Consider the following 27,652-nt stretch of genomic DNA (forward strand, 5'->3'; position numbering starts at 1 on the left):
CCAGTTGAATTATTGCTCTACTTCATTAATGACCAAACTCAAGTTTGAAATTGAAATTTATGCTAATCCTAAATGTTCTCTTGCCTCTCTTATATTCTTTGTTCCTTCCTTTCAAGCTTAAGACACCCAATCCGCCATTAGCTTAGGTTGTGTGACCATGCCCATGCACCTACTCTGAGATGCATGTGATTTGAGTGCTGAAGAGGGTTAGTGACCAAAACTGGATGCAGATTATCATTGCAACTCACTAATTTCCTCTAGTTTTGACAATTCAACATTCCACACTGTCTGATACAAGGACTACGAGTCTAACCACAAGACTCAACAGCAGCACCATCAGGCTCTTGAGTAAAAGGGGATAACTACACTCTTCACTTGCCCCATCACTGAAATGTTTCCACAACCAATTATCTCACTTTAAGGACTCTTTATCTCATTATCCCATGTTCTCGCTATTTATTGCTATTTATTTATACTTGCATTTGCACAGTTTGTTGTCTTCTGTGATTTTCCATTGATCCTGCTAGTTACTATTCTATAGATTTGCTGAGTATACGCATGAGAAGATGTACCTCAGGGTTGTATAAGGTGGCAAATATGTACTTTGATAATAAATAAATATACTTTGAACTTCAAAGTTTGAATCAAGTCCAGTTTAAAAGGAAACTAGCTATTTCATGTATGCTCAGAAGAGGAGATAGTGAGTGAAGTATTGTCACAGACTGGTCATTCCATATATTCCTTAAAACCTGATTTCCCCCCCCCCCCCACCCCTGTTGATTGATTGGTGATCCTTTAAAATGAGGCTAGTGACAATGCAAGTTCCCCACTCATCAAGTCCAGTGATAGTTTGTAAAGCATTTGTAAAGTGAGCACACGTAAAATTAGCTATGAAGAGTAGAGTTAAATACAAAACTATGTGTCAGTCTTAAATCAAGGGTCAGGGACTACCAAATTTCTACATAATCTACAGAATGGTTGGGGTAGATGAAGCACAGCTTCACCTTGTAAATCCTAATTTGCTTCCTCAGCCATTTCATTTTTTCCTAGAGAGGCCCATTCTCTGTTGAATGAATGGGATCTTAATTTTTCAAACAATGTAACTCAATGTTCATTTGGATGTCAAAATAGCACAACATTGTGGGCCGAAGGGCCTGTAAAGTGCTGTAAATTTCTATGTCCTATGTTCTACAACAAAGGAGGTTACATTTTTGTCATACTTATTACAAATTGGGTTTCAATTTCACAATCACACTGTAAAATCAAAGATTAGATAAATATTTGAAGCCCTCAAATTTCAACATTACTTTCACTAAATCCTTACTTTTCTACAAATAGGTTTTTGAAATTGGTAGCTTCATAAATGCATGCAATTCCAAGTTAACTCGTACAATGTCTAAAAAATATTACTGAATTTATGATGAATATTACTCAAATTGGTTTATTCATACTAAATTTGGCATTAATATTAATTAGCACAAATCAGACTAATACACAATCATGGATCCAGGTAGTACTATTGTTTCAGCTAAGCACCACAAGCACCAACTGTTATCAGTTATAGAGTCAGATTAAAACAAAAACTTCAGAATCAGGTTTAATATCACCGGCATATGTTGTGAATTCTGATAACTTTGTGGTAGCAGTACAATGCAATACATGATAAGTATAGAAAAAAAAAATATATATATACACACACACATTAAATAATTAAGATAAGTAGAACAAAAACGGAAATTAGAAGTAGTAGTGAGGTAGTGTTCACGAGTTCAATGTCCGTTCAGAAATAAAATGGCAGAGGGGAAGAAGCTGTTCCTGAATTGCTAAGTGCGTGCCTTCAGGCTTCTGTACCTCCTTCTTGATGGCAACAATGAGAAGAGGACATGTCCTGGGTGATGAGGGTACTTGATGATGGGAGCTGCTTTTCCGAGGATGTCTTGGATACTATAGAGGCTCGTGCCCATGATGGACCTGACTGATTTTACAACTTCACACCATCTTTAAAGTTTCTTCCCACAGTTAATCTGATCAATCATTTTAATTGGATAGATACTACTGCACTCTCTATTACCTCAGACACTACTGCACTGTAAACATTTTAAACCACTTTTTATGATGCTGTTTACACAGTAAATATGTGCTGGGATTTATGTATTTATACACATTTAATTCTATATCGGTACTTCTAATTATGTATTTATATAATTGCTGAATGTTTTTTTTGTTGCTTGTCGCACCAGCACACCACAGCAAATTCCTATTAGAGTAAATGTACATGGTGAATAAAGCTGATCCTCGATCTGGCTCCTGGGGTTTCTGGCTAGGAATAAATAACAATATTTTTTCTCCTTTTCTTTTTGTAGGTGTCAGTGATTTGACAGTTGTGATGGAACAAAAACAAGTTGACCATTAATATGGAGACATGAGATTGTATATGCTGGAATCCGGAGCAACATAGATAAAGTATCTAGATCAGGGCTTCCTAACTGGGGTCCATGGACCCCTTGGTTAATGGTAAGGCTCCGTGGCATAAAAAAGGTTGGGAACGCCCGTCCTGATGAAGGGTCCTGTCCCAAAATGTCAACTGGCTTCATAGATGCTGCCTGACCTGCTGAGTTCCTCCAGTGCTTTGTGTGTTGGGCATTAATATGGTGGCTTCTAACAATTGTCAATGTACCACAGACTTGGAAAGGAGAGCAACCTTAGAGTCACACAAGACAATTCTACATTCAGAATGCTTTTGAGAAAGACATAAATACCACTTCTGAATAAAAGATAAAACCTCTGAGACCAATCCACATTAACTAGCTGTTATGGCTGATGCCGAAAAGCTTAGCCAGATTGCTAGGACTTCAAACTGCATCTTAAGGATGGATCACAAATAGAAAGAGAAAAGTTGCCTCCTTCTTCCTGAATTGTCAAGTGACACATACAAATTCATCTCCCTTAGTAACATCTCCCAGACAGAGTGTAATGACAGCAGCAATGAAAGCAACCAATGGAATCCATGCTCTTGGGCGCCATCATAGTGTCACAGCTAGCAGGACACTATTGTAGCTTGGGGCTTCTGAGTTTGGAGCGCAATTCCAGCGCCTCTGTGAGGAGTTTGTACGTCCTCCCCATGAATGCATGGGTTTCCTCCGGGTGCTCTGGATTCCTCACGCAGTCCAAAGACATAGCGGTTAATAAGTTAATTGGTCACTGTAAATTGTCCTGTGGTTAGGCTAGGATTAACTAGTTAGGTTGCTGGGTGGTGTGGCTCATTGGGGCCAAAAGAACCTGTTCCATGCTCTATCTCTACATAAATAAATAAATTACTGGTATTGATTTTAAGGTGTTTCACTCAATTGTGAGAAATCTCTGATGGAACATGGTTGTTTACATCACATTAATTCTTCAAGTTGAGCTCCACTGAAATGAACCAAAGCAGAACTTGGCATCAATACATTGACACAGTTCCATGCCACCTTGGATGAGCCTTTCCCAGTCAGGGCATTAGAACTGGCTTGGTTACATGTGGATATGGGGTGGTTGGGGTTGGGAGGGGGAATGGTGAGAATAAGTCAACCTGTGTTCCTTTTTTTGATCAGATCCAATGCGGTTGGAAATTTGGATTACGTTTCCTCAGACAAATACCACTGGGCAAAAACATTGACCAACAGAGGAAAGTCCAGAGAAAATAACGGCACTTGCACAAGCTTACAGCTACAGTGTTAATGTGTGCCACAAAGTCAACTGCAGCCAAATAGATTGATAAAGGTAGGCTCTCCAAGGAACATCAACCAGATTCACAGCCTTCAAAAAGGGAAGGGAGTTTCTTCAAGTTCTTGAAATTAAACACGCATCAAAATGGGTTTCAAGTCAAAGGACATCCTGTTTAGCACCATAAGTTAACTGATCCTTCTGCACTCTTCTTCTGTTTTTGACAGTGTTGAACACACCATCCTCCCCCAGCAATGTCCTATATTCACTTAACAAGGCAGCACCACACTTGCCTTGTTTCAATTATAGGGACAGAAATTCCTATAACTACTTCCCCTGATGTCCACTCAGTAGCTATAATCTATCCGCACTACACTTTCTCTAGCTGTAACATTTTATTCTGCACCCTGTTACTAAGTTATCTTGTACCACCTCAAAACACTGTTACAACAAACTGATCCATGTGAATGGTATGCAAGCTATATGTTTAACCGCACCTCAGCACATTTATTTATCTATCTATTTATTTATTTGAGATACAGCACACAGCACTCAGCAACCCCTGATTCAATCCTAGCCTAATCACGGGACAATTTACAATGACCAATTAACCTGCTAACCGGTATGTCTTTGGACTGTGGGAGGAAATTGGAGCACCCTGAGGAAACCCACGTGGTCCTGAGGAGAATATACAGGCAACAGCGGGACAATAATAAAACAATTTTAACAATTTTTGTCAATCAAAACGCTGCACCATTTGACTATAGCTGTGCTTGATCTGAAAAGAAGGTAGCTACTTAAAGAATGTTCCTCTCAACAATGTTAGGGCCTAACATATGATAGGCAAAGGCTGAAGCAGTCAGCAAGTTCAACCAGATGTACTGGGTTAGTATTCAAACTCAGCCTACTCCCTCAGATCCCTAGCAAGAAAGCCAGTCTTCATCCAACTCAATTTACTGTGTGAGTCTATTGAATGCAGAAAGACGGAGGATGCACAAGTATCTTGGTTGCAGTACTGAACCTGTGCTCCAGAACTACCCATGCATCGAGCTTAGTAGTTACAACACTGACAGCACAAGACAAATCACTTTTAGTTATATACTACCCAGTGTCAATGAAAGTGGTCACTCTCCATGGGAACCGTGGGCCAGCAGTCACTTCCCATGGAAGAACTGAGTTCGAGCTGTCACTCCCCTCAATGCTGATGGAGGTTGTTTTTGAAATTCCAAGACATATGTGATTTTGGTGTGGACTGTAGTTTATATTAGTCTCCTTCAGTTTTCTGTGTCTTCTTTCTTGTTGCCGAATGGTGGGTGGGCGATATGTTATTTTTTGGGTGAGGGAGGGGTTGGCGATTTGGTGTCTGATGTTCTTGTTAGGGTTTTTCCGTGTGGACAATCTGTTAGTCTTTTGTGTGCGAGACAGGGGGTTGAGGGTTTGATGTTTCAGCTACTGTTTTCCGGGTGGGGCGATCTGTTAGTTTTTGTGCAAGGGAGGGGGTGGGGGGACTTGGATTTTGAGAGTTTTGTTTCTTTTTCTTTTTCATGCGGGGGGGGATGGTGGTTGATACCTTTTCTTTCAACGACGTCCATGGTTTTTACGTATTTCATGGCTACCTGGAGAAGACGAATCTCAGAGTTGTATTCTGTGTACCTACTGTACTTTCATAATAAAATGAACCTTTGAACCTTTGAAGTGGCATCAGGGGCACTTACTCACGAACATTATGCTCACTGATGTCCAGTTTGGGTTTTGCCAAGATCAACCATCTCTAGACTTTATCACAACCTTGGTCCAAGTAAGAACCAGAAAGCCAAATTCTTGAGATGAAGTGAGAGTGACTGCCCTTGACATCAAGGTAGCACTTGTAGCATCAAACCTCCAACAGGGCCACAAACTTGTCGTGGTTTGGAGACCTGACTGCCTCAATGACCTAGAGAGCTATGTTGGCTGGAGTCAGGGCATTGTGCTTTGGCTCTTGGTAGGGTCACAGGTCAAACAGGTCAAAGGGTAGAGCACAGACTAAGAGTAGTCCATCGGTCCTCCAGGTTTGGGGGTTCAGCTCTGGACTATCAACCCCCATTGGTAAACAAAATTGTTATGGAAGCAGCAATGAAGAACCCTTCTACACCTGAATGTGCCGGTATTCCTGAGTCTCCACCTGGGACTTGCATGGCTGACACTAGTGAAAACCAAGAGAAAGCTACTGACATGATGAAGGAAGCCCTGAACATTGCCAGAGATGGAGGACCCTCAATGCTGTCAGTGGTGTAATGGGCAGACCGTTGTGGTGTAAAAGCACACTGGTACAACCCTGTTATTCATCCACACTGCCCCATAGTGTGCTTGATTCTTGCTCTCACCTTCCCCGTGGATTTGCTGCTCCACCTCTCCAACTCTCTAATGTTCTGAAAGTTAAGACCTACCAATGTAATTGCTCTATCACTGGCAACCTTACCTTTAGCACTTCTCTCTACAATTCCCTGAACTAACCTTTGACCGCTTTCTTTTCTTGTTGCTAAAAAAACCCAATATCTCAACAGTAAAGCAATATAATACTGAAATTTACTATTCCAGTTACTGTTTACTATTGCAGATGCATGCCTTCTAGAGCCGTTAAGGTTTTAAATACCTCTATCCTTAGAACTATAAACATTACAGCAAAAAATGGCCTTAACTTCCTTAGTTTCCTATGCCAACTAATAACAATCAAAAATAAGGAACAGAGCATCTGAAAGGAAGAAGAAAAAAATCAAAGGTTCTCAGCCTTGCTACTGAATACCAACATACAAATGTACAATCTTTACTTCAGAAAGTGACTGAAAAAATATCTGCCTGTTTAACAGCTTACTGTTCTTTCTGCTTGAAGGCCCCTGACAATACAACTACAGCTTTGGAAGTATGGGAAGGGCTCTCAACTCCTGTGGACAGACAAGGGAATTCATTGATACCCCCTCTGTCTAAGGCATATTGCATATATAACCTCTGCCCCTCCTCCATCCCATACACCATGTGAAAAAATGTTTATGCCAGCCCTGGTTTCAAAGGGCAGCTCTGCAAAACAAGAGTCTTACTGAAGGGTAACAGCTATGAAAAATCTTTTCAAAAGCTAGGGTACATTATACAATCAGCTCATTCACTGAAAGAAAATAATGGCAGGTAGATTTCCTAGGATTCACGTAGGTCCATACTGCTAAGTCACAGGAGTACAGCTTACCCACTAAATTGGTATTAACTATACCGATCACTAACTGCGATTCATTGGAGCGATAATCTTGTTTTTAAGAGGTAGTTATCTTTTAGCGAACTTCACGTGGCTCCATGCCCTGCTCAATGCCGAACAACGAAGCAAAGTTTCACTTCACACTCATGTGCAAGTCTTTTGACAAAAAGCAGTGCACCTCTCCATGAAACAGCCCCTATCCTATCTGAATGATCCCATCCTAACTGCATTTACTTCACAGAAAATAGCTTCTCATATCTTAGAGCAGTGCAGGAAAATAATGGCAGCAGCAGAAGAATTTGCAAAAAAAAAATGCAGAAGTGTCAAAGCTGTCAAACCTCAGATTTTGTTGGTAGTCTGATACCATCTGGCTTTACCTTCTTTCTAAAGTGTCATTAACTCATGATAACTGAGGCTTCCAATTAACTCTTTAATTACTTAGAATGTGTCTGCAATTTTCCCTCAGTATTCACTACATAACATTTCTCTTGGAATGTCACCAAGTGATGGTCAAATGGTGCATCTTTGTTCTGACTGCTTGGCATTGTTTCCTATTTTATTAAGCAGATGTATCAGATTACAGGTTAAGCTCCCCACCCCCACCATCTGAAATGCTTGCGGCTGAAAGCATTTCAGATTTTGGATTTTGGATTGTGTGGATACATATATATATATACACACACATACAGAAGGTGGTTTTATATAATATTTTTAATAGCTACCACTACCTTGGCTGCCAGCTGGACAATCAGTAGCTATTTGGCATTGCCATCATTCCCAACACTGAATTTATGTGTAACTGGTAAGCTGTCTTTGTCTTACACTTGTTCATCACACATATGTACTGATGCAGCCATTCAGCGTGTTAGATTTTCATCAGTGACGATCTTGGCAAACTCATCAATGAATTTCTCTGCTGTTTTATGATCAACAGGTGCTTTATCACCACAAATCATTAAAAATTTAATGCTGCACCTTTTCTTAAATGTCTGCAACCAGCCCGCTGAATATTCACAATTACCTTCAATTTTCAGTTTGTCGTAATAGACCTTTGCTTGTTTCATGTTAAGCGGCATACCTTCACTTCGACGCTGATAAATCCACTCTTTCAATACAAGGTTGACATCTTCATTTTTCATTTTATGCTGTGTTTTACTATTTTTCATTAACTTCTGTTCATTGCATATTTGAGGTCAGTTCTCAGAATTGCCTGTGGTGCACAGAGATCTTGTACATCACCTGGGAACCTCCTAGTGCCTTGTGGGATTTTCCATTTGTGACATCCTGCCAACACTCATAAAAAAGTTCGGATTTTCGATTTCAGAGGTTTTTAGATTTTAGACAAGGGATGCTCAACACATATTGGCGTCCTGCCTGCAAGAACTTTATTTTTGGGGAATGATGGAACTATATCATTGCGGTATTGTGCTGCAGAGATCACTGAGGGTAATTGTCAGGCAGCACGGTGCCACAGCTAGCAGAGCTGTTGCCTCACAACAACAGGTTCAGTCATGACCTTGGCTACTGTCTGAGTGGAGTTACTTTTCCCCTTGTTCACAAGTGCTTCCTTCGGGTTCCACCGATTCCTTTCCACACCTAAAGGCTGTGTGATTTGGTTAGGTTGACACTATAAATTATTCCTAGTATAGAACTGACAGGTAGACTCTAGTGGAAATCGATTGTAATGTAGATAAAATAAAATGGAAGTACAAAGGATTAAGAGTAAATGGGTGTTTTTTGTGTAAATTGGGACAAAGTGCACTGATGGGGCTCATTTCTGTACTTAGGACTCCATAACTCAACCATCTTTCTGGAATGCACATGAGTAATAGACTGGCCTTGCTCATTTTTGGGTAAATAATGTCACTGCATTTTAATTTTCTTCAGCTTTTAGTAACTTTGAGGGCATAATAGACAAGGATCAGCTAATCAATGGAAGAACACAAAAACAGCCCAACCCAGAAAGTGAACATTCATTTATGTTGTCCCTTTAATGTAGAAGGATGTTTCAAAAATATTCGGAGGGAAATGGACACTGAGGCGAAGAGTGACTAAAAGCTGGACAAACTGGGCTTTTAAGCAACCTCCTGAGACCTTTTATCACATCCTGATGCCAGGCAGAAAATCTCTGAAGAGTACTGATAATAGCTGAGGGGTGGGGGTCTACCTGTCTTGTAAAGACACAGCCCAGAAGAAGGCAACAGTAAACTACTTCTGTAGAAAAATTTGCCAAGAACAATCATGGTCATGAAAGACCATGATCGCCCACGTCATACGACACGGCACATAACAAACGAACGAACCTGAGAGCTTGGATGGAGAGACAAAGATATAGTGACCACAAAAAGCACTGCAGGCACTCTGGTCTGGCAACATCTGTAACTCAGCCTGACCTGCTGAGTTCCTCCACCACTTTATGTTGCTCCTAGTGCCAGCATCTGCCAGCCACACCAAACTTGTAGACAAGTGGTCCCAGGTTTGAATCCAGCTGGCTCCTTGCACACGTTCCATCCCTGCTGGCTTGAGTGTTGAGCTAGCAATTCAGCCTTGTAAAAAACAGACAAAAGCTAAAGGAACGGCAAGGTCATCGCCCAATGCACGGAAAGGGACAACAAACAACAATGCCAGCATCAAGACTTGGGTTTCCCCTACGGTATCTGTGGGCAATGACGACTGACTGACTGATTACCTGGCTGGCAGACCACAGTGCGTGTGCTTGCAACACTGTGTGTCCGACACAGTGATCAGTAGCACTGGGGCTCCATGGGGGACTGTCTTGTCTCCCTTTCTCTTCACCATTTACACCTCAGACTTCAACTACTGCACAGAGTCTTGTCATCTTCAGAAGTTTTCGGATGACTCTGCCATAGTTGGATGCATCAGCAAGGGAGATGAGGCTGAGTACAGGGCTACGGTAGGAAACTTTGTCACATGGTGTGAGCAGAATTATCTGCAGCTTAATGTGAAAAAGACTAAGGAGTTGGTGGTAGACCTGAGGAGAGCTAAGGTACTCGTTACCCCTGTTTCCATCCAGGGGGTCAGTGTGGACATGGTGGAGGATTACAAATACCTAGGGATACGAGTTGACAATAAACTGGACTGGTCAAAGAACACTGAGGCTGTCTACAAGAAGGGTCAGAGCCGTCTCTATTTCCTGAGGAGACTGAGGTCCTTTAACATCTGCCGGACGATGCTGAGGATGTTCTAAGAGTCTGTAGTGGCCAGTGCGATCATGTTTGCTGTTGTGTGCTGGGGCAGCAGGCTGAGGGTAGCAGACACCAACAGGATCAACAAACTCATTCCTAAGGCCAGTGATGTTGTGGTTATGGAACTGGACTCTCTGACGGTGGTGTCTGAAAAGAGGATGCTGTCCAAGTTCCATGCCATCTTGGACAATGTCTCCCATCCACTACATAATGTACTGGGTGGGCACAGGAGTACATTCAGCCAGAGACTCATTCCACCGAGATGCAACACAGAGCGTCATTCCTGCCTGTGGCCAGCAAACTTTACAACTCCTCCCTTGGAGGGTCAGACACCCTGAGCCAATAGGCGTGTCCTGGACTTATTTCCTGGCATAATTTACATATTACTATTTAACTATTTATGGTTTTATTACTATTTATTATTTATGGTGCAACTGTAACGAAAACCAATTTCCCCCAGGTTCAATAAAGTATGACTATGACTATGAATGGTACAGCAAAAGACACAGAGACCGGCAGTGGAGAGAAAATGTTCAAAGGCCTTTGAGGCTTATAAGTTACGTGAGGAAATATTGGAAAGATGAAAAGACCTGCAGTTTCAATTTCACCACAATGGAGCTGTAAGGAACAGAAAGAGCAACATGTAGGATGGTACTAAAATGTTGAGGTATGCAACTTCTTCTACCCAGTATCTGGTTAGCAAATGTCACTGGAGAACAAGATTGAGGACCTAAGGACAAGATTGCTATATCAGAGGGAAATGAGAGATTACTCTGTTCTGTGTTTTACGGAGACATGACTCACTCAAGACATGCCAGATATGCTGGATGAGCTGGACTGCTGTTTCAGAGAAGGCAAAAGGTGGGGGGAGGGGGTAGAGTCTGTGTTTCAAGATAAACTCTTAATGGTGCTCAGACAGTGATCCTGTCGCAGTCTTGTTCCCTTGACCTGGAAAATCAAATGATCTAATGAAGTAACTATTCTACTTACCAAGAGAATTCTTCTCTGTGATCCTGACCACATTTTACATACTGTCAAAGGTCGATGTTAAGCAGGCACTCAACGTACCCAGTGATGCAATCAACAAACAAGAAACAGCCTACTTCAATGCCTTTCGAATTATTGCCGGGGACTTCAATCAGGCTTGTTTGAATAAATCTCTGCCCAGTTATCATTAGCATATCACTTGCAGCATCAGGGGTCCCAACACACTCAACTACTGTTATACTATAAATAGGAATGAATCTCTAGACTACATTTTGGAATATCTATTATTTGGCTATCCTCCTATCTGCATACAGGCAGAGGCTCCAGAGGTAAGGACAACAAAGGGGTGGTCGCGGGAGGCAGAGCAGCGGCTATGGGATTGCTATGAGTTGGTGGACTGAGCCAAATTCAAGGACTCAATCAGAATATTTGAACAAGTATGCCACTGTTGTCACAGACTTTATAAAAACAGTCATAGTTGAATGCATCCCCACAAAATCAGTCAGTCTTCCCCAACCAGAAGCCCTGATGAAACATGAAATCTGCAATCAGCTGAGGGCTGGATCAGTGGCATTCAGTTCTGGCAACCCAGTAAGATACAAAAGGTCCAGGTACGATCTCTGGAAAGCCATCTCACATGCAAAATGGTAATTCCAGACCAAACTGAAGGAAGCTCGTCAGCTGCGGCAGGGCTTGAATGCTATCACATCCTACAAAGTGAAACCAAGCAACTTACGTGACAACAAGATTCTGCTCCCAAATGAACTCAATACCTTTATACTCTCTTTGACCATCAAACATGGAGGGACCTTCACAAACTCCCACAGCCCCTGATAGCCCTGCAATTTCAGTCTCCGAGACCAACATGGGAGTATCCTTCAGGAGAGTGAATCCATGGAAAGCATTTGGCTCAGATGGTCAGACGGGGTACCTGGACAAGTACTAAAGAGGCTGGACTGATCAACTAGCTGGAATGTTCACTGATTTCTTTAACCTCTTGCTTTGGCACTCTGAGGTACCCACCTGCTTCAAGCAGGCTTCAATTATACTAGCGCCCAGGAAGAATATGGTAACCAGCCTCAATGAATATCGTCCAACAGCACTTACATCCACTCTGATAAAGTGCTTTGAGAGTTTGGTGGTGAAACATATCAACTCCTGCCTGAGAAGCAACTTGGATCTGCTCCAATTTGTTTACCAGAGCAATAGGTCAACGGCAGATGCCATTTCATTGGCTCTTCACTCAACCCTGGAACATCTGGGCAGTGAAAATGCATACATCAAGATGTTCTTTACCCTCAACAGCTTGGCATTCAATACTATCATCCTCTCAAAACTAATCAATAAACTTCAAGACCTTGGCCTCAATACCTCCCTGTATAACCAGATCATCAGTTTCCTTGCTTGAAGATCCCAGTCAGTTTGGATTGGCAACAACTTCTCCTCCACAATCTCCATCAGCACAGATGCACCACAAGGCTTAGCCCCCTGTTCTACTTGCTTTATACTTATGACTGTAAGGCCAAGTACAGCTCAAATGCCATTTAAGTTTGCTGATGACACCACTATTGTTTGCCGAATCAAAGGTGATGATGAATCAGCGTATAGGAGGGAGACTGAAAATCTGGCTGTGATGCCACAAAAAACTCTTAATGTCAGCAAGACCAAGAAGCTGTTTATTGACTACAAGAGGAGGAAGCCAGAGAGGTGCAGCAACTTAAAATTTCTTTGGTGCTTTAATTTCCGAGGACCTGTCCTGGCTCCAGCACGTAAGGGCCATTACAGAGGAAGAACAGCAGGACCTCTACTTCCTTAGGAGTTTGTGAAGATTTGGCATGTTATCTAAAACTTTGACAAACTTCTGCAGATGCATGGTGGAGAGTATACTGACTGGCTGCAGCACATCCTGTTTTGGAAACACCAATGCCCTAATGGAAAAGCCTGCAAAAAGTAGTGGATACGGCCAAGTCCATCACGGATAAAGGCCTGTCCTCCACTGAGCACATCTGTAAGGAGCGCTGTCGCAGGAAAGCAGCGTCTACTAGCAAGGAACCCCACCACCCAGGTCAAGCTCTCCTCTCGTAGCTGCCATTAGGAAGGAGGTACAGGAGCCTCACAACTCACACCACCAGGTTCAGGAACAGTTATTATCCCTCAACCATCAGCCTTTTGAACCAGAGGGGATAACTTCACTCACACTATCACTGATTTGTTCCTACAATGTATAGACTCACTTTCAAGGACACTTCATCTCATGTTCTGGGTATTTATTGTTTATTTATTTTTTCTTATTAGATTTGCATAATGTGTTGTCTTTTGTATATTGGTTGTCTTGTTGGGTGAGGTCTTTATATTAATTCAATTGTGTTTCTTTGTATTTAGGATGAATGCCCACAAGGAAATCAATCTCAGGGTTGTATATGGTGACACATAATAAATTTACTTTGAACTTTGTTTTTATGAACTTTAACTTTGGAAGGAAAACCATGCTACAACACTACCTTAGATTCCAAGTTACAATATAGGACTCCGAATCAATAGAGGACATTTCATTAAAAAGTGGACCAGCCACATAAATACTGTGACTACAAGAGCCAGGCATAAGTTGGTTATCTAGTAGCACCTGATACACCTACTGTCACTTCAAAATCTCCGGCATATCTATAAGACACAAATTAGGAGCACAACGGAAAATTCTACTTGTCCGGATGAGTGCCGCCAAGACAAGCTGAAAACCTTCTAGGTTGATTCAACCCAGTGGAAGCCATTCTATGCATCAGCTTCAACCCACTATTCCCTATAAAATGCACTTCAATTACTCATTTAGTACTTCTCAAATTGGGTGACTTCTACCACCGAGCAATGGCAGGAGGGAGGTGTGGACACCTGCACACTCCCTTTCAAACCACACATTAACCTAATGGGGGAACATGGTAGCTGGGTCTAAATCCTGGAACTCCTCTGTTCCTTTACGCATTATCAATAATATTTGAGTAATATTGTAAATATGTTGTTGATTAAGCATTCTTTATTTGTTTAAATAATTCATGGGTTCTATGTAAAAATACGTGAATTGAATGCGCCATGGCACTACCATGTGATAAGTGTGTGCCTCTCTTAAAGTAAAGAACAAATTAACACTCTCCTAACTTGAGCTCCCGTCTTTTTCTTCAAATTAATTTTATGGTTTGGGGTTACAAAACATAACATCCTCCTCCAAGTCACAAGGTATATCTAGGTGGCAACTCATGACTACCACCTCAGGAGCAATCAGTTTGGGAAATAAATGGTAGTAACAAGCACACCCGTAAAATTGAATAACTTACAAAGATCAAGATACTTAAGATATAGATTAAAAAAGAAAAGGTTTAGTGAAGTAGCTACACTCAGTGGCCACTTTATTAGGTACTTAAAGTAATGTGGGCACGTGGCCAAGTGGTTAAGGCATTGGACTAGCGACCTGAAGGTCATGAGTTCGAGCCCCAGCCGAGGCAACGTGTTGTGTCCTTGAGCAAGGCACTTAATCACAAAATGCTCTGCAATGACATTGGTGCCAAGCTGTATGGGTCCTAATGCCCTTCCCTTGGACAACATTGGTGTCGTGGAGAGGGGAGACTTGCAGCATGGGAACTGCTGGTCTTCCATACAACCTTGCCCAGGCCCTGGAGGGTGAAGACTTTCCAGGCGCAGATCCATGGTCTCGCAAGACTAATGGATGCCTTTATAAATGAAGTAGCACTGAGTGTATGTTCATTGGCTCTGCTGCTGTACCCCAGATATTCTCTGCACACCACTGTTGTAACATATGTTTATTTGAGTTACTGTCAGCTTGAACCAGTCTGGTCATTCTCCCCTGACCCCTCTCAAAGACAAGTCGTCTTTGCCCACAGAACTGCCACCTACCAGATTTTGTTTTTAGTTTTTCGCACGTTCCCTGTAAACTCTAGGGACCACTGTGTGTGAAAGTCCCAGGAGATCAGCAGTTTCTGAGATACTCAAACCAACCTGTTTAGAACCAACAATCATTCCACGGACAAAGTCAAGCAACACACATCAAAGTTGCTGGGGAACGCAGCAGGCCAGGCAGCATCTCTAGGAAGAGGTACAGTCGACGTTTCAGGCCGAGACCCTTCGTCAGGACTAACTGAAGGAAGAGTTAGTAAGAGATTTGGAAGTGGGAGGGGGAGGGGGAGATCCAAAATATAAGAAAGGATATATGGCTGTGATAGCGAGTCTGAGTCAAAATGTGGTCGAAAAGTTGAAGAGCCAAAGAAATTACAGATGGGGAGCAGTGAGAGATGGTTTCACTGAACTCCCGTCAAAGAGAGGATCTAAACTTCTTCGGTGTAGGCATCACCGGAAGATGCTTCGCAGTAGTAAATTTTAAAAACGCAAACAACAGGAATTCTGCAGATGCTGGAAACTCAAGCAGCACACATCAAAGTTGCTGGTGAACGCAGCGGGCCAGGCAGCATCTCTAGGAAGAGGTACAGTCGACGTTTCAGGCCGAGACCCTTCGTCAGGACTAACTGAAGGAAGAGCTAGTAAGAGATTTGTTCACGGACAAAATCACTTAGGTTACATTTCTTTCCCATTCTGATGTTTAGTCTGAATGACAAATGAACCTCTCGACAATGTCTGCATGCTTTTATGCATTGAGTTGCTGCCACATGATTGGCGGATTAGATGTTTGCATTAATGAGCAGGTGTACAGGTGTACCTAATAAAGTGGCCACTGAAAGTATAAGTTGAGGTTTAGACTGCAGAAGGCAACTGCTAATGGACACAGAGAGAAAGCTGTGAGTGAAAACCGAGGAACAATGAAAGACAATGGTCATCTACCAAATCATCTTCCAACACACTCTGTCCAATAACGCAAATTGCCAAAAGACCCCCTACTAATGTGGAAGTTGTATTTAAGTCTGAAACAATGATTACATGAATTAACCCAGATAAATGTGAGGTGTTGCACCTTGGTAGGGCTAATGCAAGGAGATAGTACACTGTTATGGACAAAATCCTTAACAGTGTCGCTGAGCAGAGAGATTCAAGTTCATAGCTCCTTGTCGATAAGGTGATGAAGAAGGCTGATGGATTGCTTGCTTTTAAGTTCAAAAGTCAAGCGGTTATGTTGCAACTTTATAAGACTCTGGTTAGGCAACATCTGGAGTACTGCATACATTTCTGGTTGCCTCACTATCAGAAGCATATTGAGGCTTTGGAAAAGGTGCAGAAGAAGTTTACCAGGATGCTGCCTGGTTTAGAGGGCATGTGCTATCATGAGAGGCTGGATAAACTTCGATTGTTTTCTCTGGAGTGGCAAAGGCTGAGGGAAGATCTGATAGAGGATTATAAGATTATGAGAGGCATAGATAGAGTAGACAGGGTGTATCTGTGTCCCAGGGGTCAAGATGTCTAATACCAGAGGGCACACATTGAAGATGAGAGGGGGTAGTTTCAAAGGGGATGTGAGAGGTAAGTTTTTTACTCTGAGAGTGGTGGATGCCTGGAATGTGCTCCCTGGTATGGTGGTAGAGGCAAACACATTAGAGGCTTTTAAGGGCCACTTAGATAGGCACATAGGTACAAGGAAGATGGAGGGATATGGACATTGTGTAGGTACAGGGATTAGTGTTTGGGTCTTTTTGATTTGCTTTTTAGCTGGTACAACACAACACTGTGGGCTGAAGGACCTGTTCCCGTGCTGTGCTGTATTGTTCTATGTTCTATGATTGAGAAGGGATTACACTCAAAACAAGTTTATCAAACTCGATTAGATTTCAACTTTGAAAACACCGAAGTCATAATTCTTTTTCTTTGATAGCACATGGAGGCTTGTATCATTGCTGGGTGACGCTGACGTTAAGTAAAGCCGATGAAGTTAACACAGAATCACTGCAAAACTGGAGTATAAGCATCATAATAAGTAACTGCTTATCAACAAGTTTCAATTCCAATAACTTTATATAGGGCAGCCAATGCGCAGAATTAAACAAGGAACAATAAAGAAGTGTCTGGACCTTTGAGACAACTCATTTCCCTTTTAAAACAAATCACTGAAGTGAAATTCTATGTAAATCTTTGCTGGTAGTATTAATGGATACAATGCAACTTCAACCGCATTTAATTAGGGGCAAGTTATCTTGAATGAGGAAGCAGAAAGTGAAAGGAAAGGCTGATCGAATTAGAATGGGAGGAGCATAGATACCAGCAAGGACGAGTTGGTCTGAATGATCGGACTGTGTTGTATGTTCTGCATTATTGTACGAGAACCAGAAACAGAAACAATGGACATGGGTCCACTTTCTCTTTGTCCTCAATGAAAAAAGAATCTCAGGGTTGTATGTGGTGACATATACGGTGATAATAAACTTTACTGTGAACTACTTTGAACTTTGGGTTGTTGTTCCTTTTCGTGCCATGTGGCACACCAGGAGGCACTTTTGTCATTTCCATAGTATTTTGACTTTTTTATGAGGCTGAGTTGCTAGCTCGACACTCAACCTAGCTTGGTTGGAAAGCGTGCAAGGAGCCGGCCAGATTCAAACTCGGAACCATTCGCCTCAAAGTCCGATGCTGATGCCACTACACCACCGGCTAGCTTGAGCTTTAGGGTGGGGGGGGGGGGGTGGAAATTACTATTTCGACAAATTATGGCCGCACAAAAAAAATTGTCTTGCATTTTAGTACCTTTTGTGGGTACACCCCTCCCCCCAGCTTCACAACTAATCACACAAGCAAGTACATTTGGATACAAAACCACAGTACTTTGTAGTCTTTGTCATGTTTTGCAAGCTATAAAAGTAATAGGTTGAGCTGGCTTAATTTAGCTATTCCAATGAAAGACTGAATGCAAGCCAGGAGCAATCCCTGCATTTCAAAAAGTGCCTTTGGGAATTTCTGTCCCCAGCTGAATAAGCATGATGCACTTTGGCTTAATCTGAAAGATGACTCCTCTGATACTGTGTCAGGTCTCAAGTACAACACTGCTGAATCAGTCTGAATTATTCACTGCAAGTCTTAGAATGGGACTTTCTGACTGAGACACTTCCAAGCTGTTAAAGCTTCCTTTACAATAAATAACAGTAGTCCTATAAACTTCATTGTCACTTATCAATAGAATGCTATCCCATTTGCTTGACAACAGTGGCAGGACTTGAATGCTATAACAGGTCTACAGGTGTATCTAATAAAGTGACCAAGGAGTGTATATTCTTTGGCAAGCAAACAAATGGCAAGGTGGTTTGGGTCAAGTTTACAAGATAATCTTTTATCTGTCACATGTACATCAAAATATAGGGTGACGTGGTGGAGATAGGTCTCTACCAAAGGAGGTGTAAGGCGTTCCTTCACTCCGCTGGGCTGCAGGTCACTCTTGGGCAAAATGTAGCACTTGCTTAGTCCCCGGATCAGGGTCACATGAAGCCACAGGAGCAGGCAGTGGATGCCCGTGTGAGCAGCTGGTGCATATCACAAGCCTTATTTATACAGCCACTGCCACCGGGCAGACAATCTCTGAACAGTATCGACAACTGACAATGAGGTCGCCCGTCTTGTAAAGACACTGCCCAGAAGAAGACAATGGCAAACCACATCTGCAGAAAAATTTACCAAGAACTGTCGTGGTCATGGAAAGACTATGATCATCCATGTCAAACAACACGGTACATCAAAATATACAGTGAAATGTGTTGTTTTTGCAACAGCCACACAGTGTGAGGATTGCGCTGGGAACAGCCTGCAGGTGCTGCTGCAGTTCAATTGCCAACATAGCTTGACCACAACTTACTAACCTAAACCCTAACCATCGGCTTTGAAATGTGCAAGGAAACCGGAGCATCCAGAGGAATACCCATCAGTCATGGGAGAAAAGGAAACCCCCACAGTCATGGACAGATCTTACAAACTCCTTACACACGACAGCAGGGACCAAATTCCAATCCGCGATTGCTGGTGCGGTAAAGCGATTGTGCTAATTGCTCTGGGACTCTGCTGCCCTGCTGAAATTCTGAACTAAAAAATATAAGTACTTGACTTAGTGTAAACTGCACAGGGCAAAGTGTCAAAGATGAATGAGCTGTTGAAGTAGGTCCCATTCAGGCTGCAAAAGTGAAGTTGTTCAATGCCAAGGATATTCCCTGCTCAAAAGATGCAATTCCAGCACAATCATTTCATATTTTCTTAAAAATCTGCCATTTTAAAATTCAGATTCTAATAATAGTTCCAGGGAGATGCAAATGTTCACAGGAAGTGTTTCCTCTGTGGTCAGATTAGTAAAGTTGCAGACAACATGAAGAATGGTGGCATTGATTTTGAGGATAGAAGTCAAAGTTGAAAGTAAATTTATTATCAAAGTACATATATGTCACCGTATACAACTCTTGAGTTTCATTTTCTTGTAGGCATTCACAGTAAATACAAAGAAGCACAAAAGAATTAATGAAAAACTGCACACAGAGACAGATAAACAAGATAAACCATGTAAATAATGAAAACAAAATAATAATAAATAAATAAGCAACAAATATCGAGGATGAGATGAAGAGTTCCTTTAAAATGAGTTGTAAACACAAAATACTCTGCATGCTAGGGTCAAAGCAACACGCACAACACGCTGGAGGAACTCAGCAGGTCGAGCAGCAACCGTGGAAACGTTTCCATGGATGCTGCCCGACCTGCTGAGTTCCTCTAGCGTGTTGTGTGTGTTGCTTTAAAATGAGTCTACAGGTTGTGGGAACAGATCACTGTTGGGGTGAGTGAAGTTGAGTTCCCTCCTTCTGGTTCAAGAGCCTGATAATTGAGGGGTAATAACTGTTTCTGAACCTGGTGCTGTGGGTCCTGAGGCTCCTGTACCTCCTACTTGATGGCAGCCGATGTGCAGAATTGTGGAACAGTTAGCAGAAACATTTGGTTGAAGTTATTGCTGTTACATAGGAGCCACACCAGTTACTGAAATCAAAGGGTCACATACTTCTTCCAACAAATACATATAATATTGGATCATTTTTCTCAACAAATAAATGAACAAGTATAATGTTTTTGTGTTATTTATTTAATTGGGTTATTTTTATCTAGTTTTAGGACATGTGAATATCTGATCACATTTTAGGTCTATTTATGCAGAATTAGAGAAAATTCTGAAGGGTTCAGGAGCGTGATGGTTGAAGGATAATAACTGTTCCTGTACCCGGTGGTGTGTGTGGGACATAAATCTCCTATACTTTCTTCCCAATTGCAGCAGTGAGAAGAGAGCGTGGCCTGGATGGTGGGGGTCCCTGAAGAGTGATGCTGCATTCTTGTGGCAGCGCTCCTTGTATGCATACTGAATGGTGGGCAGAGCTTTACTCATGATGGACTGGACCTTGCTCTGCTCTTTTTGTAGGCTTTTCTGTAACAGGAAAAAGGCTAGGGCGAACAGACTGGCTACAAGAAGGTATCAACCCTTTTTACAAGCACTGAATTAAACCCAAACTCAGAAAGCAGAGTGTTGTTTCCATTCCACACCCTAACCATTTCTGCATGAGGGTATCAGTAAGTTTCAGTTATGATGACTATTAACTGCCTTTCAATCTCTGAAGCTGTACTCAGTAGGAAGTGGTTTGAAACTCTGGCTCACCAGTTAACTGGGGCCATACACTCAACAGGAGACACCTTTAGCTAAACAAGAAGCGTCAAAGTTCAAGTCAGACTCATCAAAGTATATTGTATATTACCATATACAACCCAGACATTAATTTTCTTGTAGGCTTTCACAGTAGGACAAAGAAATATAACCAAATCAAAGAAAAACAACACACTAAGACTGACAAACAACTGGATAGATAGATAGATAGGACTAATTAATCTGAAAAGACAATAGTTTCAGTTATTAGAAATATTTTTGGTGTTGACTTTCAAACCTGCTTTGTATAAGTTGCTGTAAGGGACCAAAGCACGAGCGTGATTCACTTGAGTTGCGTGAGGGATTGTCTACTGGTGTGTCCTCAGGTGGCTGCAAAGGCCAATCCAGGATCCACATATTCTGGTGCAGTGTGGACACAAGTAAGTGGTTGGTGGGGTTAGTGGTTGGGACTTCTGGTTGTTCAATCTCTCCTTTCGCAGCTGCCGTTTGTTCTCTGCAGCACAGCAGAGATCGCACTCGCGTAGTGCAGCTCCCTTTCGAACAGGTTTCCTGTGCACTGTCTTCCCTGTTTCCAGATGTAATGCTGAATTTCTTCAGGTTGATCTTAACGTTACCTTTAAAGTGTTTCCTTAGCCCAGCAGGGGCTCACTGACCTTCCTTCAACTGGGAGTAAAGGATCTGACTGGGACCAAAGATACATGGCATGGTTGCCACTTCAATTCAGCACTCTAAGACATGCTGATTTTCAAGCAATGAGGCTGAATCACAGCCAACAGGTGGATGCAAACAACACCGTTCAAAATAATTCTGGAAACACTGCGCGTTGGCCAAGATTGCTCCCTCAGTCACCTCCAGAAACATATTAACAAGTTCCTCCCCACTTCCAGACCTTGGTAAATGCATACCAGCCAGTTTTTTTGTCTAAGTAACAAGTCAATACACTAGAGTGGTTTATTAGATGTACAGAAGAGCTCAAAGAACATGTATTCTATTTATAAATTGGCAGAAATAACAGAAAGAGCATAGCTGAAGAGGCTTAATAAGGACAGGTTAATGATACCTTGCTACATCTACCTTTCTCGCCACATTATCAAAGTACTTGTAACTCAATTTACACCTTATCAAAGTTCAAAGCAGATTTGTTTTCAAATATGTCACCATATACTACCCTGAGATTTATTTTCTTGTGGGCATTCACAGAAGAAAAAAGAAACATAATAGAAACAATGGTAAACTATGCATGAAGACAGACAGCTAATGTGCAAAGGACAACACAGTGCTAATATAAAAAAACAAATAAAAGTAAAAGAACACCGAGAACATGAGTTGTACAGTCCCTGAAATTGAGTGCATAGGTTGTGGAATCAGTTCAGTGCTGAGGTGAGTGAAGTGATCCACACTGGTCCAGGAACCTTATGGCTGAAGAGTAGTAACTGTTGAATTGAATTGTTCTCCAATCTTGGCAATTCACTTGCAAACGATTTGTCACCATGCGAGGAGACATCATCAGTGCACTGTTAAATGTGGTGTGTCCTCCGAATGCCTGTCCTTAAAAGGAGGACACACCACATTTAACAGTGCACTGATGATGTCTCCTCGTGCGGCGATGAAACGGTTCAAGTAAATTGCCAAGACTGGAGAACAACTCAACCCAACCTTCAACCACCTGAGCTACACATCTTCCAAATTATTTCCAGAACCTAGTGATGTGGGGCCTAAGGCTCCAGTACCTCCTTCCCAATGGCAGGAATGAGAAGAGAGCATGGGCCTGGATGACGGGGGTCCTTGATGATTGATGCTGCTTTCTTGTGGTTTCTTCTTGTAGTGGGGAGAGTAGTTCACTGCCATGCTAAATATTTGCATTGTTAGTGTGACCCCTTTGCACCAACAGCAGAATTGGTATTGAATCCACATATCATTCTGCCCTGTGAAGTGCACAGTCATACACACAAAATAAATAACTTTCATTTTGAAATGCAAGCAGACAAACTGGACAGGAGCATCAGCTTCATACATGTCTCCTTCAAACTGCCAGGCGACATGCACAAAGAGACATTTCAAAAAATGGATAGAGATATACTATCACTGTTGAAGGATGGAAACACATACATACCATACAACACAAAAGCATCTTTCAAGTGTGCACAGTAGAAACTATAGCAATTTATAGGGCTTGCTGAGCACTGTCCATAGGCAAAATGTAAGCAATACGTTTTTGAGCAACACACACAAAATACTGGAGGAACTCAGCAAGCCAGGCAGAATCTATGGAAAAGAGTACGTCGATGTTTCGGGCCAAGACCCTTGGATTTCCAGTATCTGCAAATTTTCTCTTGTTTGCAATATGTCTTAAAATAGCTTTTCATGGCAGATCGCAAAGCAGAGTGTCTCTGAGAAATGGTCTAATGACTCAAACATCAGGAGGCAGATGGTGAACAAAAATCAACTTCACTGCTTTAATATATCACCTTTCTAGAAGACTGCTTCTTCTCTACATTTGCTTTTATCTGAAGAGTTTCCAATCAGGATCTCTTTGCAAATTCTAGTGATGGTATGTCCAATGAGTTACTCAATCTAGTGAAAGCTTTTACTGACAAGCATCTCATTCAAAAACCAAGCCCCCTCAGGTCAGAGTTAATCAGACGGAAGAAAATGGCCTCTCAACCCAAATATAACTTCATGTCATCCATGCAGGTCATTGGTCAACTTCTCTCATCAATACAATCTATTTATAAAGCTCTTGTGTATAGACTTACCAGCTGCAGAGCACAGCTATAATTACATTTTCACAGCTATTTTAATTTATTGTGGCATCAGTAAAACTAATAATAAGAATGAAGTAAACATCAATATAAAATCATAATCCTACAGTATGGAAAACTGCCTGGTCTATTGGACGTGTTAAGTTTCTTGATAACATTATCAAATTACGTCCACTGCCATGCTCTTCTAAAATATGCCCTCCAAATAGTTTTGATGTTCTCTAACTCCCACTTAATTGTTAATACTTAATGTGCCTCCACCACTCCTACATTTCTGATCATCATGAATGTGGCATCTTAAGTATTCGAAGTCAGAATCAGAATCAGAACGCGGTTTAATATCACAGGTATGCGTCATGAAATTTGTTAACCTTGTGGCAGCAGCACAATGCAATATATAGTAATAGAGAAAAAATGTAAATTACAGTAAGTATAATATTAAATAGTTAAATCAAAAATAGTGCAAAAAAATTAAAAAGTAGTGAGGTAGTGTTCATGGGTTTAACGTCCATTCAGAAATCAGATGGGACAGGGAAAGAAGCTGTTCCTGAATTATTAAGTGTGTGTCTTCAGGCTTCTGCACCTCCTTCCTGACAGTAACAATGAGAAGAGGGCACGTCCTGGGTGGTAAGGGGTCCTTAATGATGGACGCTGCCTTCTTGAGGCATCGCTCTTTGAAGATGTCCTGGATACTACGGAGGCTAGTGCCCATGACAGTGCAGCTAAGTTCACAACTTTCCGCAGCTTACTTCGATCCTGTGCGCAGCACCCCATATCAGACAGTTAGAATGCTCTCCACAGTACATCTGTAGAAATCTGCGAGTGTTTAAGTGACATACCAACTCTCCTCAAACTTCTAATGAAATACAGCTGCTGACATTCTTCTTTGTAGTTGCATCGATATGTTGGGTCCAGGTGAAATCCTCACAGATATTAACACCCAGGAACTTGAAATTGCTCACTCTTTCCACTTCTGATCCCTCTATGAGGATTGGTGTGTGTTTCCTCATCTTACCCTTTCTGAAGTCCACGTAATATAAACAGGCAACCATGAAACATGCATTTAGCAAATAATTAGAATGTCAGATAGTATTTTGGATTTTGTTGCAAGTTGTTTGGAGTACAAAAGCAAGGGCACCTTTGGGTGATTATACACCGTTGTGTGACATCTCATCTACAGTAATGTGTACAGTCTGGGGTTTATCATGCAAAAATATTCACACCTTCTTGAAGAGTTGTCCTCCAACGAGAGGTTATGATTGTCCAATATTCAATGAAGTTTAGAAGAATGAAACTTGATCCCTCAGACAAATATGACAAGAGGAACCGAAGAGATGCTGAAAATCTATAATATCTGGCTCAAGTCCTGAATGCTTTGAATGTCCATATCAACATAGGGCAATACCTTCAACCACTCCATTCGACTAAAAATCACTCTGCCAGCTCTCCTTCACTATGTTTGTCCAAGTTCTTTCCCATAATTAGTATTAGATTAACTGACCGATAATTGCCAGTTTATCCTTCTGCATTGTGTGGAACAGGTGCATAATATTTGTCACCAACTTACTGCCTAGAAGTATGGAAGAGTTCAAGTTAACTATCAGAATTGTGTTTCTTCTTCCCTCTGCCATCTAGGAATCATCTCAACCCAAAGAAGTGACATATCCACTTAATACTTTATCATAGCTCTATTTTCTACCTGGATGTGTTACAGTTTACAGGCAACCTTCTTATTTACTAAAGGTCTGACAAAGTTCTCTTCATTGGTACATACTGACACAATGACCCTGGTACCTAAACCAACCCTTCTGTTTCCAGTAATAAATCTCCATCGTGGTTCTTCTCCACCCCCACTGCTCCTTGGATAATTTTACTCTCATAACACTAAGAGACCACTTCTGCTGTAAAACTTCAGAGATTACTATTACTGTATACTATTATGATTTTGCACTTTGTTTTTTCAGTTCCCTGTACATATTTTCAACCTGAATTCCTCTTCCATTATCACAGTGACATTCGTCATTCTAAGCTTTCTAAACTTCAACCCACTCTTATTTCAGCCTGTTTGTGGGTGGAGCCCTGGTTTTGGGTTGCCTCCCCTTTCCCCCTTGTGGGTACATTGCTAAACTGCAACCAATTATTATTTCTACCCCTCAACTAATTTAGCTGTTCCAACAGAAACACTAGCTTTAACCTTCCTGTGAGGTTATTCATTTTCCCAGCTCTAAGCTGTCCAGCTTAAACAAACTTTCTGCTGCCAAATAATAGTTCAGCACCAACTAGATAGGCTGAAAGGCCTATTTCTGTGCTGTAGTGCCCGATGACTGGTCCCACTGCATCAGGTATCCATCAACTTGACACTTACATCTTTCATATTTCACTAGCAAGGGCATTGCAGAGGTCATCAATCAGATCATCTCTTAACTCCTTAACCTGGTCGCTGAACCTCAGTGCTCTTCCTCCCAGTGTCATCAATTCTGGCAGTGCATACCAGCTTTGTTTTTTCCCCTTCCTCTGTAAAATGTTCTATATTCTCCCTACAGTAATCAGAATCAGAATCAGGTTTAATATCACCGACATACATTGTGAAATTTGTTAATTTTACGGCAGCAGTACAATGAAATACATGATAAGTACATGAAAAATATGAATTACAGTAAATATATATGTCTGTTGAATAGTTGTTAAAATAAGTAATACTAAAAAACAGAAATAAAAAGGTAGTGAGGTAGTGTTCATGGGTTCAACGTCCATTTAGAAATCAGATGGCAGAGGAGAAGAAGCTGTTCCTGAATCACTGAGGCTTCTGTACCTCCTTCCCAACAGTAACAATGAGCAGAGGGCATGTCATGGGTGGTAGGCAAACTTAATGATGGATGGCGCTTTCCAAAGGCACTGCTTCTTGAAGATGCCCTGGATACTACGGAGGCTAGTATCCATAATGAAGCTGACTAATTTTACAACTTTCTGCAACTTACTTCAATCTTGTGCAGAAGCCCACCACACCCCCCATGCCAGATGGTGATGCGGCCAATCAAAATGCTCTCCACAGCACATTTATAAAAGCTTTTGAGTGTTTTAGTCAATAAAACAAATCTCCTCAAACTCTGAATGAAATATAGCAGCTGTCTCGCCTTCTTTATAGCTGCATCAATATGTTGCATCCAGGTTAGGTCCCCAGAGAAATTGACACCCACGAACTTGAAATTACACACTCTCTCCATTTCCGAACCCTCTATGAGGACTGGTTTGCCATACTCCCATACTTGTTAAAGGAATAGTTAAGTCTACTCAGAGCTGATTAGGTGCCCTGTTGGAGCTCCTGACCCACATTAGATAGAACAGATTTGTTCTGCAATTTTACAGTCAAACTCTATGTTATGCCGAATGTCCCAATATTACAAAGGAATGATATGGTTGAATCTTAAATGCCCACTAAAATGATCTAGCAACCTTTTAATACGTACAACCACTGCTATGTTGAAAGGATAAAACAAGATGGGCCACCATATTGATCAAAACACAAATTCCAACCAAGCCCCAGCTTGATTTAGCTTGGAAATTGCTCCTCTCAAACATGAGTTCTATGGGCCAGTTGTAAAACTGGCACTCAATTCCCGCCACTGTCCGTAAGGAATTTGTACGTTTTCCCTGTAACCACATGAGTTTCCTTCAAGTGCTCCAGTTTCTTCCAGATTTCAAAGACTTACGGTTAGGGTCAGTGAATTGTGGGTATGCTATGGTGACAAAAGTGTGGCGATACTTGCAAGATGCCCAGTACAACCCTAGCTGATTTGATGCAAATGATGCATTTCACTGTATGTTTTGATGTACATGTGACAAATAAAGCTAATCTTTTCCTTTCTATCTCTCAACCAGAACTGAAGACAACACCAGCATTTTTAGCTAATCTTTTACTTTCTATCTTTCAACCAGAACTGAAGACAACACCAGCAATTTTTTAGTATAAAGGTGTAATACAACTTCTTTGCTTTTGCACCCAATGCTTCTACTTACGTAGCTCAGGACCCCATTTGTTTTTGTCACCACTCTCAGCATGTCCTGCAGGTTGTGGAGAGTATATTGACTAGCTGTATCAGAGCCTGGTATGGAAACATCAATGCCCTTCAATGGAAAATCCAATCAAAAG

General features: G+C 41.6%; 1 protein-coding gene across 2 annotated transcripts in view; it reads right to left on the reverse strand.

Moving 5' to 3' along the window:
• LOC140204836 (myocardin-related transcription factor A-like) overlaps positions 1–27,652 on the reverse strand; it is a 141,454-nt gene that overhangs the window by 81,333 nt on the left and 32,469 nt on the right. The gene's annotated exons all lie outside the window — the stretch shown is intronic.

Source organism: Mobula birostris, chromosome 11 (genome assembly GCF_030028105.1).
Source record: "Mobula birostris isolate sMobBir1 chromosome 11, sMobBir1.hap1, whole genome shotgun sequence".
Lineage (NCBI taxonomy): Eukaryota > Metazoa > Chordata > Chondrichthyes > Myliobatiformes > Myliobatidae > Mobula > Mobula birostris.